The sequence below is a fragment of the Lynx rufus genome, unplaced genomic scaffold, assembly GCF_022079265.1.
Source record: "Lynx rufus isolate CCGP_SWC_20201006 ecotype Redwood Valley unplaced genomic scaffold, mLynRuf1.p SCAF_1, whole genome shotgun sequence".
In the NCBI taxonomy this organism is placed as follows: domain Eukaryota; kingdom Metazoa; phylum Chordata; class Mammalia; order Carnivora; family Felidae; genus Lynx; species Lynx rufus.
In genome coordinates this window covers 185,211,885-185,224,739 of record NW_025814823.1, presented here as the reverse complement: position 1 = coordinate 185,224,739, position 12,855 = coordinate 185,211,885, and the positions used below count along the sequence as shown (strand labels likewise).

Genomic DNA, 12,855 nt, shown 5'->3' with positions numbered 1-12,855 from the left:
ATTTCAACCCTTACTGGGAAGAACCAGGCATGCATGTGTTACTAAGTCACAAAGCTCAAGTAACCTACTCAGTTTTCAGATTAATACCTAAAAAATCACATTCACAAAATTTAAATCTAATACTTGCACCCAAATTTAAACTAGAATATCATGGTAAAAGCCTGCAGCCTTCAACTAATCTTGAGGAAGAAAGCCTTATCTTATCCCTCCATAGAGTGATGGTAACGATTAGATAGAAAGCATTATCCTCATTTTACAGGTAAGAAAGTTGGCTCAGAGAAGTTTCTATCCTGAGTGCACCTGACACCTTGTTTTATGTCTATAGATACTCCATTTTAAATATCTGTTCATTAACTGACCCCATCTCCCTGTAGTCAGTGGAGGAGAGAAGAAAATATAGGTATTATTTATGTAGTTTCAGGTATAATGTTTTCTCCTTTCTGTCCAGTTCACCAAGCTGGAGAGTTTGCCTTTCTCCTCTTCGTCTGGGCACGGAATTCCTGCCATTCCCCCAGGAGATACTTACCCAGGAACAGCTTCTGGGATTATCTCGCCACAATGGATCTGCCATGCCAGAGTGTGGCGGCACAAAACTAATGGTGGAGCCAATAAATGAGTGGAAAGTAAAAGGTCTTTTTTCCACCTTCGTGGGATCCATGCAGCAAGGCGGTGAGGTGCGAAGCCAGGTATGGGCATGGTAGCAGGGAAATGACTGATGTCATCATTAGGTCTGAGAGTTGTGCGTCCTTGGTACTCAGCTGCTTCCTAATGACATTTTTCCCCTCTTGATTTCTTCTCCCTTTCATAAGAAAACTCAGTGCAGAGCAGAATGAAACCCTGAGTCCAGGGTCTGATTTGAATGGAGGTTTTAATATAAGTGATATTTGTGTTCTTTAAAATGAAAGTTTTTTTCATATATTGTTCCATGTTATAAATGATTTATGTTTATGAGAAGTACAATTTTTAGTCATAACCTTTCAAGCCTCCTTGGCATTATGTTTTTAAGCCACACGAGGGCAGTGGTGTCACATGTAAAAGATGCCTGCCTTCTGCTTTCTGAACAGATGGCACATTTGTTAGACTTCATTGGATGTATTTTTCCTTTATCGAAGCACAGGGGAATTTCACATTTGCAGGTAGAATGGGGGAAGATAGTTAAAATTTTATGCCGTATTTTTATCTCTTTGTTTATGCTGATAAAGGCTGCAAAAGCAGTTGATTTATCCTCCTTTTTGCTGTTTTGAGAGATTGTTGTGCTAACAAGCTGGGGTGGGTGCTCATTACCACCGTGACCCTGGCAGAAGATATTCTGTTGATTTTGCATTTAATTGGAAATGTCACAATGATAATACATAAGCCCATCCTTCTTCCAACCCTCCACACCCTTAGATATGACTTAAATTCCTGCTGTTGCTTTCAGGAAAATTTTGCATTTAGTCTTTCTCCATACCTATTAGGTAGGCAGAATCTAGCCAGCTTTCTCTGAAGTTGGGACCCTGTGACCTTCCTTACCCCACGATCACAGAACCTCTGAAGTAGCTCTTTCACAGATAGGTCTAGTCCTGCTGGGTTCCAAATGTCCCCTGGCCCTTGTGGATGCAGAGGGTCTTAAGTCAGAGCTAATCCGTTGCATCTTCTTAAGGTGGGATAATGCAAAGGTTGCTGCAGAACTGTGGACAGTTCTAGCATGTGTCCTTTGAGCATAGTTGGTTTGTCATGCTGTATTGGCTCATGCAGTATTTAATTTTTAAAAATTGCTAACACTTAAATGCAAAGAGTTCTATTAAAGATCCAGTTTCTTGCTTTTCTTGAAACACTGGACAATCAGAATGACTAGCCTGCACAGTCTCTGGGTGACAATTGGCCCACAGCCACCTTCTTTGTGGCTATATGTAGTCATTACATACCCAGGTCTCCCCTTTTGTTTCCCTGACACTAGAGAGGTGCTCATTAGAACCGTGTTTGCACTGTTTTTGGTACAATAAAAAGGAAAATGAGAATTTAATACCCATGTCAGTCTCAGAATAGAAAAATGGAAGGTATAGTCATGGAGCCACATGTCTCAAGGAAAATGAGCCTGAATGTAGCCTTCCCTGCTGCAGCATTTAGGGAAACTACCTGCTCTGCTAGCACCTTGAATTTCCCACGTGGGAGAGCTGTGCCTTTGAAGGTGGGCAGGTGTGGGGCTGACCTTGGGTAAAGTACCAGCAGCACTCCGGTGATCTTTTTATCCCCTTGGTTGAATGGGGATAATCTCATTTAACTCCCACAGCAGCCCTGGAAGGTAATCACTGAGTTATCTGGGCACACCGCTTAGCGCAGTATGGTCGGCCAGCTCCTGGCTTTGTCTTACCTTCCTCTCGGGGGCGGTGGGTTTTCAGGCTGGTGTGCCACGGAGCCTCCTGAACGGGCACTCTTTGGTAAGTTGCAGATTCACTGCCTGACCCGGCTGGGGGAAGAAAAGGTTAAGGGAGAAGTGGGGCGGGCGAGGAAAGCCCTTTGGACGGGGTCTCAGACCCGGATGTGGCTAGATGCCAGTCCTGGAGCCTCGAGGTGGCAGCTGAGCTCCGCAGGGCTCCAGGAGGATTGGAGGAACAGACAGGAAATCCATTCTTGCTCTGCGGATTCATCGGCAAAACGCCCAAAGCAAACAGCAGAGGAAGTTTGCTTTAGTGGAGACAAACTCACAACTTTGCTCTTTCAAAGCCTCTGTTTACAAGTCAAAGCCGAAGCTCAGGCGGGCTTTCTATGCACACTCACCTGCAGGGGTGCTGCCTGCAGCGCGTTTTGCTAACTCTGGGTGCCTCCGCAGCGGGGCTCCGGATAACCAGGTGGGGCAGCTCGGGTGGAGCTCTACCCCTTGGGGATTCAGGGCTGTTCACCCCAGGCCTCCCAGGGTCAAATTTGGGAAGAGGGATGAGGAAGAAGAAAAAAAAGCCCTTAGCACTGGTGAGTTTTCCAATGGAGCATCACCTGTGGGTTATGGAATGAGGTGAGCAGCAGGAAAATAGGAAAATTGACAGATGCTGGCTTTAGGGAATTGCAGCTTGAACAAAGGTGCTAAATAAAGCATGCTGCTCACGGAAGAAGCCACAGAAGATGTCTTTAAGGAGGGGTGTTGGTTCTGTTACCTGAATGGTGTCTACTGTTGTAACTGGATTGGGTATGTCTGTTACCTTGAAATAAAATAAACTGTACTAGTGTCTGGAAGAAAAATATGTTGGCTAAAGGGACACCTGGGTGGCTCTTCAGCTCGATCATTGATGAGGTTTTTTGGGGGTGATAGTGGAGTTTACAGGGTCTGGAGCTGACGGCCAACAAAGAATTCTTGAAAATGTCTTTGGTGCAAAAAGGTGATTTTATTAAAGCACAGGAACAGGACCCGGGGACAGAAGGAGATGCCCCAGGACCAGGAGGAGAGACTGCATACACTGTGGAGTTGGAGGAGGTAAAGTCCAGGGGAAGTTTCCAGTGAGGTTTTCATATGCTAAAGAAGAGTCACAGGATCCTGGAGGCCTGGCTATTGTCAAGCTAAGGTGGTTTTTCCCCCAGCAAAGCATTAGCATTAAGACAGTAAGAGAGTTCCTGGAGACACATTTTACTCTGCCCTCCTCAAGTCTTTGCCAATGGGCTGCAGGTTATAAGGAAATGTAACTTTATGTGTCATTTTCTTCTGCCTTTGTCTGCCACGTCAGTCATGATCTCACTGGTCATGGGATTGGGCTTCATGCTGAGAGTGCAGAGCCTTCTTGGGACTCTCTCTCTCTCCCTCCGTCTCTCACACTGCCCTTACCCCACAGGTGCTCCCTCTCTCTGTCTCTCTGTCTCTCTCAAATTAAATAAATAAGGTTTAAAAATATATCTGCGAGAGGTGGAGTTTGGTGAATTTATAAAAAACAGTATCACAGATCTTACGTAACTTTGTATTCCAGTGAAAGATTTTCTGTGGGAAGGGAGGCCAAGAGAGTGCTCTCTGCTTCCTAGTGGGAAAATGGAGACCTGAGGAACCAGGGGAGCTATGAGATTGGTGAATCACTGAATTTCTCGCCTTGAGGGGCTGCTGATGAAAATGTCTTAGAGATGGTGTGATATCATGGTTCAGCCCTAGGGTTCTGGAGGCAGCTACCTGTGTTTTGAATCCCGGCTGTGATGCTTTTTAGCTGTGGAATGTTGGGCAAGTCACATTCCTTCTTTAAACCTTCATTTCCCTGGCTAGAGAGGGGCGGAGAGAGACTGAGCATCTAAGTCACAGTGATGTAGGGCTGGAGGACAGTGCTGACATTCGCACTGAAGTGTCTGATTTCGAAGCCCTGGCTGTCTACTGTATGTACTGCCCATCGAGTTAAAAACACGTCCCACCTCCCCACCCCACTCCATCCTCACCAACATTTCCTCCCAATTTAGATTTTGAACTCTTAGATTCAGTGCATTCGGTCTTTGCTGCTTTTGTGATTCCTCGGTGCAGGAACCTCCCACCTTCTGTCCCTCACTTTCTGGGTCCTTTGTCATCTGTCCCTAATTTTTTTCAAACTGAATCTCTGACCCTTCCCGGCCATAATTTCTAGTTAATGTTTGCCCCTTTTCATGCCTTTTTTCTCAGGCTGTCCTCACTTTGTGTAATACTCTTCCTTCTCCTGAGAAGGCCTGTGTGGGTGTGGTTCTCTGCCCCTGAATTTCTTTAAACTATTCCCTCCTAGAGTGCACCCTCTGAGGGTCAGTGGCTAAATAAGTTAAGAAAATGGTTGCTTGTTTAAATGGAGTTTTATATGCTAGTATGTGTTATAAATCCTTCAAAAGATGCTATTGCATGTAGGGTTTCTCACACTGTTTGGACCTAAGGAATTTAAAACACTTCCTCCTTTCTTTCTTCCCTCCCTCCCTCCCTCCTTTCTTTTCTTCTTCTTCCTTTTAATATTTCATGGGGCCAGAATGTCATGGTACATGTTTTGGAGGCTATAGCACTGACCATTATAGTTGAGGTTATTGAATTCCTACGTAGGGGAGCCCAAGGCCAAACCCTGGGACCAATTGTGTTTCCAAGTGGGGTATAACAAGGGCATCAATCAGCCCTGCTGTTGCTCTTCTGGGAAGTCATATTTTGCATCTAGTACTGTGCTCTTACCATCTTACCTGGTAACCAAGTCCCTATCTCATAAAGCATTCCAGTAAGTGCATCCCTGCTCTTGGTCTCCTGTCTGTTATCCCAATTCCTGTGGCTTTATTTGTGATTCCAAAGTCTGGCATCCTACTCTGTCCCCAACCTTGATTCTATGTTGCTTGTCTCCCCACACAATGCCAACCTATATCTTTCAATTTGGCTTGCCCTCTGGGCCTCTTAGGATACCTTGGTCTTCATTCTTGGTCCCATGCCCCTGTAGTCTTACTTACTCTTTTCAGAGTTGATGTGATTTAGTTGCTGAGGGGTTCAGGCTCTGGGATCTGATAAACTGAGTTCTAATAATAATTGTAAACTCTTGAGGGAGTTATTTAACTTTGGGCTTCAATTTTTCTCATCAGTAAAGCAAGCATAACTCCCTTATACAGTCCTGATGAAGATGAAATGAGATAGTCCATATGAAGTGCTTCTTGTACCACCTGTTACAGAGTAAGAGATCAATAATTATTAGCTATTATATTATTCAAGTCCCAAGGGCTTCTTTGATCAATTTAGCCCATACCGAGCTCTCTCATCTCTAAATATTATAATTAGTGTCACGGACTTAACACTTGATTTTGTTTGTGACTTAGTTACAGCTCCCCACACTAGATTTGCACTTAATTTTTTAAAAAAATGGATGATTTCAGGAGTGCTTGGGTGGCTCAGTTGGTTAAGCATCTGACTCTTGATTTCAGCTCAGGTTATGATCTTACAATTCATGAGTTGGTGCCCTGCATCAGTCTCTGCGCTCGCAGTGTGGAGCCTGCTTGGAATTCTCTCTCTCCCTTTCTCTTTGCCCCTCCCCAACTCATGCTTGTGCGTGTGCTCTCTCAAAATAAGTAAAATCAACTTAATTTTTATTAAGTTTAATTTTATTAATTTTTACTTAAAAAGTTTAATTTTACTAATTTTTATTTAAAAAAAATTAAATGGATAATTTCAAACGTACCATAAGTAGAGAGATGAATGGCATCCTTGGTAGGATCCTATTTTTTTAATGTTTATTTTTCAGAGAGACATAGCACAAGCAGGGGAGGGGCAAAGAGAGAGAGAGGGACACAGAGAATCCGAAATAGGCCCTAGGCTCTGAGCTGTCAGCACAGAGCCCAATGTAGGGCTTGAACTAGTGAACTGCGAGATCATGACCTGAGCTGAAGTTGGACGCTTAACTGACTGAGTCACCCAGGTGGCTGTAGGGTCCCTTTGTATTTGTCACTGGATTGGGTCTTTTGTGATAGTCCTTTTTCATTCTGTTCTGACATTAAATCTAACGTTGCTCCATACACAGGAGATGTTGACATAGGCTGTAACGGAGAACAAGCCACCCACTGTGTGTGAGGCTGTGCCTAGGAAGTCTCTCTGCTCAGACTTTCCTGGAGGATGAGATCACCAAAATGGCTCTCTTTTCTCTTTCTCTTAGATGTAGAGATGGAAAAATAGCAGCCTACTTCCTAGACGATATTTCATTCTCCAAAGCAAAAGCATTCCATCTCCCCTTTTCTGTTCTTCAACTGAGTCTGGGGCAAAATAATTTTTGAATCAGTGATTTCCCATTTTCCCCTAAAGTTTTATCAGAACTGCTTTCTGGTATCAGGTTTGAATCCCAGTTCTCGACCTTTGTGGCTTAAAGCGGCAGACTTGAAAAGACAGATCTCAGAGCTAAATCTCCACCCTCCCCCCCCTTTTTTTTTGCACTGGGTGATTGACATCCAGGGACACAGCATATTGACTTCTCTCAAGATGTTGAACAAAATAAAAACTATGTGCAAGAGGAAACATGATCCTACATTTATTAATGCGGCATCAGTGTCTCTGGAAGCATGTTTTATGCCACAATTCCTCTTGATGGCACTGGAGCCTTAAATATCATAACCAGTCTGGTCTTTCTCATTCTAAATCCTATTATCTAGGTTAGCTCATCTGTATTCAAAAGATCAATGTTGCATTATTACAAAGATCCTTTCAAGTGTAAAAAGGATGGCACTTCATTACAGAAAGTAAAAGAAACTAATCAAACTTTCTTGGTGAAATCATTGACTTTTTTAAGTAAAGGGCAAATTTAAGAATTTGAAAGTCCGAGATGCGAGAGAACTCTGTGGTTTGGGCGCACTCCGGCATGAATGCGTCTGGTTGTAGCGTGTGGGTCTTGGATAACCTAAAGAAGAAAGAGGCTTTCTCGAAAGAGTCTCAGTGCTTGCAGCTATTCTCGTTTCTTCTGTCATTGCCTGGTTATGTGTCTTGGAAAAAATGAGCTGCTGGTGGGAAGACTCTGAGTTATAATCCATGGTGTGCCCTATACAGGCAACACGTCAAGTGACTTGGTTAATAGAAATTGTTAGGAAAACACTGGTAAATGTTATTTATTCATTGTCTTAGTTCTTCTGTTAACAGACAGCTCTTGTTTCTTATTATCACCACTTGTGTTCTGTGGCTTGTGTATTAACAGGGAGGATGTTTGTTAGGGATGCTTTGAGGGTCAACACCTGTGGAATGGAGGGGAAAGAAGTGGGATGGGGTAGGGGGAGATCCACAATGCATGCCCAAGGATACATACATAAGAAAGAGCGCCTCTGGAGCAAGAATGGCTTTTTGGTGCTGTCTTTCCTAAGGAGGAAGAAGCCTGCCCTGTCATATAAACAAACAACCTTGGAAAAGGTGCTTGCTTTTTAGCCAGCCTTTGGTTTTTAGTTTGAGCAGTCCCCAAAGGGAGATGATAGTTGAGGGCTATTTGCTGGCAGCACTCCCAGTAGCCTGGGCAAAATTCCTTTTATTTCTGAAAGTTGGATCTGGGCAGCACATCACACTCTTTTTATTATTATTTTTTTAATGTTTATTTATTTTTGAGAGGGTGGGAAGGCAGAGAGAGAGGGAGACAGAGGATCTGAAGCATGCTCTGTCTGCGCTGACAGCAGAGAGCCCGATGCAGGGCTCGAACTCAAGAACTGTGAGCTCATGACCTGAGTCAAAGTCAGGTGCTTGACCCACTGAGCCACCCAGGCGCCCCCTACCACCCTTTACAACTTAAAGGAGAATGTTCATTGACCACCTTCCAGGTACCAGAACTGTTCTAGGTCCTGGATCTTACAGTGATGAATAAGGAATAGTCCTTGCCTTAAGGTATTTCTAATCAGCCTCTTCTGACTTGTTGATTAGTATGACATGCCAGATGTAATTCCAAGTACTCTGTATTCACTAATTTTTTTTTAATGTTTATTTATTTTTTAGAGAGAGAGAGAGAGAGAGAGAGACAGACAGAATGCAAGCAGGGGAGGAGCAGAGAGAGAGAGAGAGAGAGAGAGAGAGGGAGACACAGAATCTGAAGCAGGCTCCAGGCTCTGAGCTGTTAGCACAGAGCCCAATGTGGGGCTCGGACCCGCAAACGGTGAGATCATGACCTGAGCCTAAGTCAGATCCTTCACCGACTGAGCCACCCAGGTGAAAGGGCGGGCCTACGCCAGCCGACTCCATCTTGTTCTGTGTCCTCCACCTTGAGTGACTATGTCCCCGACATGACCCCTTTTCCGAGAAAATCGCAGAAACCTCAGACCGCGCCTCCTCCCCTTGAGTAACCTCCCGCTCACCCGTTCAAACTTCCTGATCAAGCGACCTGTGTAACAGGACTCTGACCATTCCCCAGCAAATTGGCCGAGGCCACGACCCTTCCCCAGCCAATGGGCTGAGGCCACAGCCATTACCTCACCAACTGCCCCTAGGCCCTAATAAAACCTTTGTGCTTTTGAAACTCGCTCTCTCTCTCCGGTATCTCACCACTGCCTCAGTGCAGGTAGGGGATTGAGCTCGAGCTAGCTCGAATAAAGGCTCTTTTGCTTTTACATCGGACTCGGCTCCCTGGCGGTATTTGAGGATCACGAATTCTGGGCATAACACAGGCTCCCCTCACCTGTTCTTTTTTTTTTTTTAAATGTGACTAGTATAAATTTTAAAAATAACTTAGTAGCTTGAATTTGTGGCTTGCGATTTGTTTTTACTGGACAGAGTTGCCTTACAGTATCTGAGATTCTTCCTATGGGGAAGTTATTTTGCTCTTAAATTCAAAGAAAATCCTATTTGGTCTGGTAGTAGGATCAGGTTCTTTTGATATGCTTCATTTAATTTGTATTTATTAATAGGGATTCTATCCACCAACAGCCACTACTTGCTGGTTGTTTCGTGATTGTTGAAAACTAGTTAGAAGCAGCCTGAGTGAGATGAATTAAAGTTCTATTGTTGTAGGGGAACAAGGTCATCAACTTGGAATTAATCAACGGATTTCAAATCACCAGGAAGGGATATTTTACCCTCAGCTTTACAGTTTCAGCATGTAAATTGCTGTTTAGAGGAGAGTCTGTAAAATCAATCCAGCCTTTTTCCCTTCAGAAATTAAAAGCGATTTATTTCTATTTTTGGCGAATCCTGGGAAACACTTGTACATCCAACTCCTTCACCCTGATGCCACCTGTATTGCATGTTGTTTTGGACCTTTGAGTAGGGAGGTGGAAAATTCGGTTGTCTTGGTGTCCCACAGGATTTGGAGGAGACCCCTCTGATCCCTGTTGGGGAGCCCATCTGTCTCCACCTGATACGTTTTATTTCAAATGAGTCAGAAACTCTAAAGCTCAACTTGGCCAAAGTAGCGCATATCATGTGGACTCCAACCAAAGCCATATAAATCATCCCCAGATCATACCAAACTTGGCCCCCAAACTGGGCACAGATTTTCCAATCTGGTCCTGGAGTTTGCCAGAAGGCAGGAGGACCGCAGGGATATGTGGGTTGCAACTGGCTTTTGTCCCAAACTTCTGTGGTTAGTGAAGCTTGTCTGATCTGGGATTGGATATAAACACAGCTTGTGTACTCGAAAGACACCAAACCACCTTGAAGGGTCATTTGGTCCACGCCTCTGCAGAAATCATCCTCACAAATAACTGTGTATCCAACCACCCAACATTAACCCTGCCCACTGTGCCCTCACAAATCAAGAAAGATCCAGAGATGGTTTGTAAATACATTAAGTATTCCAATTTATTGTTCTCTTAGTACTTTTTAATATCAGTACATTGCTGATAAACCTAAACTGGAGACCCAAGTGAATGAATTTTTATATCTTTCTGATTAGATATGCAGAGGCTGCCTTATTTGGTAAAGTGACTCCAGAATATAGCAGCAGTGTATTTTGTTTATCTGATTTCTAGGGCAGGTTCTTTCTTAAAGTTTTTACTGTTGTTATTGTTTGTTTGTTTAATGGACAGGAACAATAATGATTAACTTTAATAATTCTTTGTTTTCCTTGGGCCAATACAATTTACTTTCTAGATTTCACTGAGGTGGCCCTGTGCTATATCGTATTTGTCTGATTTGTGAAGTAACCTGTTTTTGGGGAAAGAAGATGTGGGAAGTTGTAAGTATTTTTTGTCTTAAAGTTTACCCAGGAGTCCCCAGATAATTGCATCTCTCCATAGACAAGAGAGGTACTTTATCCTCAGTTTGTTTTCTTTTCTGTAACACAACAAATTGACATCCCCTTTGATAGTTAAATAAGGGCATTCCTGGAAACAAAGGAATAGGTCTGGCTGGAGCTTCCAAGGAACTTCTCAGTTAAAAGGAAGTCACTGCTTTCCGTGTGAAGGATTCCTCAGTCTACCTGAACAACTGGCCAGCTGGGTAAGAGTGTAGGATTTTATTGGCTGTGTGTTTGGGCAATGTACTTAACCTTTCTGTGCCTCAGTTTCTTCATCAGTAAAACAATGATAAGACCTTGTAGAGTTTTATGTGGTACAAAAAATACTGTAAAATTAATGCAGAGGTCTGGATTATCAAGTGTAGGAAAGAGATTATCAAATGCAGGTGGCAGACATGGCAGTGGAGGATGATCCTTTTCAGTCCGAAAGCGTTTCCACAAAGTTGTTTTTGTTTTTAAATACCGGAAGACGTTTCTAGTAGCGTTTGTGCGATGAACATCCTACAAATAGAATACGTGTAAAATTTCTAAGGAATTAGTTTTGTATAAGCATAGTGTAAATTGGAGTCAGGGCTATGATTTTGATTGCCTCCTGAGTTAGTATTTTAGGAATAGAAATGAGCATAGCTAGGCTACCTTTAGTTCAGACACATGCCTATAAAGTCAGTTGTTACCTTTCTGAATCACACAGTAGGATCGCAGCAACCTGGCCATACTTCTAGTTTTTTATCTTACTTTAGGCTCATTTTCAACACCCAGCCTGACCGGACATCACATGTGCCCATTTGAACATGTCCAGACATTGTTTCTGATATCACAATGATGCTGTTTTCATTCTTGTACCACAGTGATAACTGGCACATTCTTCTTTCTAGGAACTGTGATGTTTGCCACTTCCTGTAACATCTGGTCTTGGTCTTAGATCTGTCCTTTGGAGAATAAAGCTGTTCTTGAGCTCACATGCCAGAGTTTCAAATATTTGTGGATGGTTGTTATACTTTTCTGAACTATTCCATTGTCCAGGCGAAATTTAGTTTGTTCCTTTAATCATAACTCAAGTGGCAGGAAATGGCTGGTAAGAAAGGAACCTCATATTTTAGTTCTTTATTGTGTAACACACTGAATGAATAAAACCACTTTCTATTACATTAATACTTATATACGATATAATAATATATAAAATGATGATTATATCATTATCATATCTCAATCAGCTGGTTCTTCCTTGAGTCTCTCAAGTGGTTGCAATCAAATTGTAAGTGGGGTTGGCTTGACTTGGGCTGGCTGTCCAAAATGGTTTCACCACCCACATGTCTGACTCTGGTCTCAGATGATTTGAATGTCTGGGGCCTGAAATGGCTTGAGATTGGCTGGGCTTCTTTTTCTCCAGAAAGCCATTCCCTTGTCTAGCTTGGGCTTCCTCACAGCATGGTGGCCTCAGGGCAAGATGGACACATTACATGGTAGTTCAGTGCACAAAGACGGAAGAAGTAGAGGCTGCCAGGTGCCTTAAAGTCTGAGGCTAACAACTGTTAGAGTCAGTTATGTTCTATCGATCAAAGAAGTCTTAGAGCCCACTCAGATGCAAGGAAAAGGAACATAGATTTTGCCTCTCAATGGGAAATCAAAAAATTTACAGCTGCCTGCCCCTCCACTCCCAGCTCTCTTGGTGCTAATGGCTAATGTCACCTCTTAAAACAGCTGCAGTGTTCAAAACAGGACAAAATAATCTACCATGCTATCAGAGAGGCCACAAGATTTTCTTTTTTTCTTTTATCTTTTTTTTTCTTCAATTTATAATCTCCTAATAGCTTTCTACTAGCTATCGCCCACTATGGGCTCCTAATAAATTCATCATTCACTAGATCCTTTAAATCCTTATTTCACAAACTGTTATCATGTTTCCTATTTGCATAACTTCCTTTTTTCACAAAAGGCAGAATATGATTTTTGGTAATTAAACTTGTTGATTTGCGCTTGTTATTGTTCTGGTAGTTTAAGATGTTTGAAGAGTGTATTCACAGTTTGGACAGAGTTTGTGGCCTTGCTTACTCTTGCCAATCCTTGGCAGCCAGAATGAACTTGCCACAACACAAATCTAGTTGTGGTTCCCCCTGCATAAAACTCTTCACAGCCCCAAGATGTTGTCCTCAGGAAAAAGTCTGAATTTTATGTATGAAAACCTTGTAAGGTTTTTCATACCTGTCTCCCGACTATACTCTGATTCTCATTTCTTCTT

The 12,855-nt window shown here is 42.9% G+C and overlaps 1 long non-coding RNA gene across 2 annotated transcripts in view; it reads left to right on the top strand.

Moving 5' to 3' along the window:
* Window positions 1-265: 265 nt before the first annotated feature.
* Window positions 266-12,855, top strand: part of LOC124520468 (uncharacterized) — a 96,072-nt gene continuing 83,482 nt past the window's right edge. For both annotated transcript variants that reach the window (XR_006964327.1, XR_006964326.1), the window contains exon 1: window positions 266-686. This is a non-coding gene — a long non-coding RNA (uncharacterized LOC124520468). The remainder of the gene's footprint in view (window positions 687-12,855) is intronic.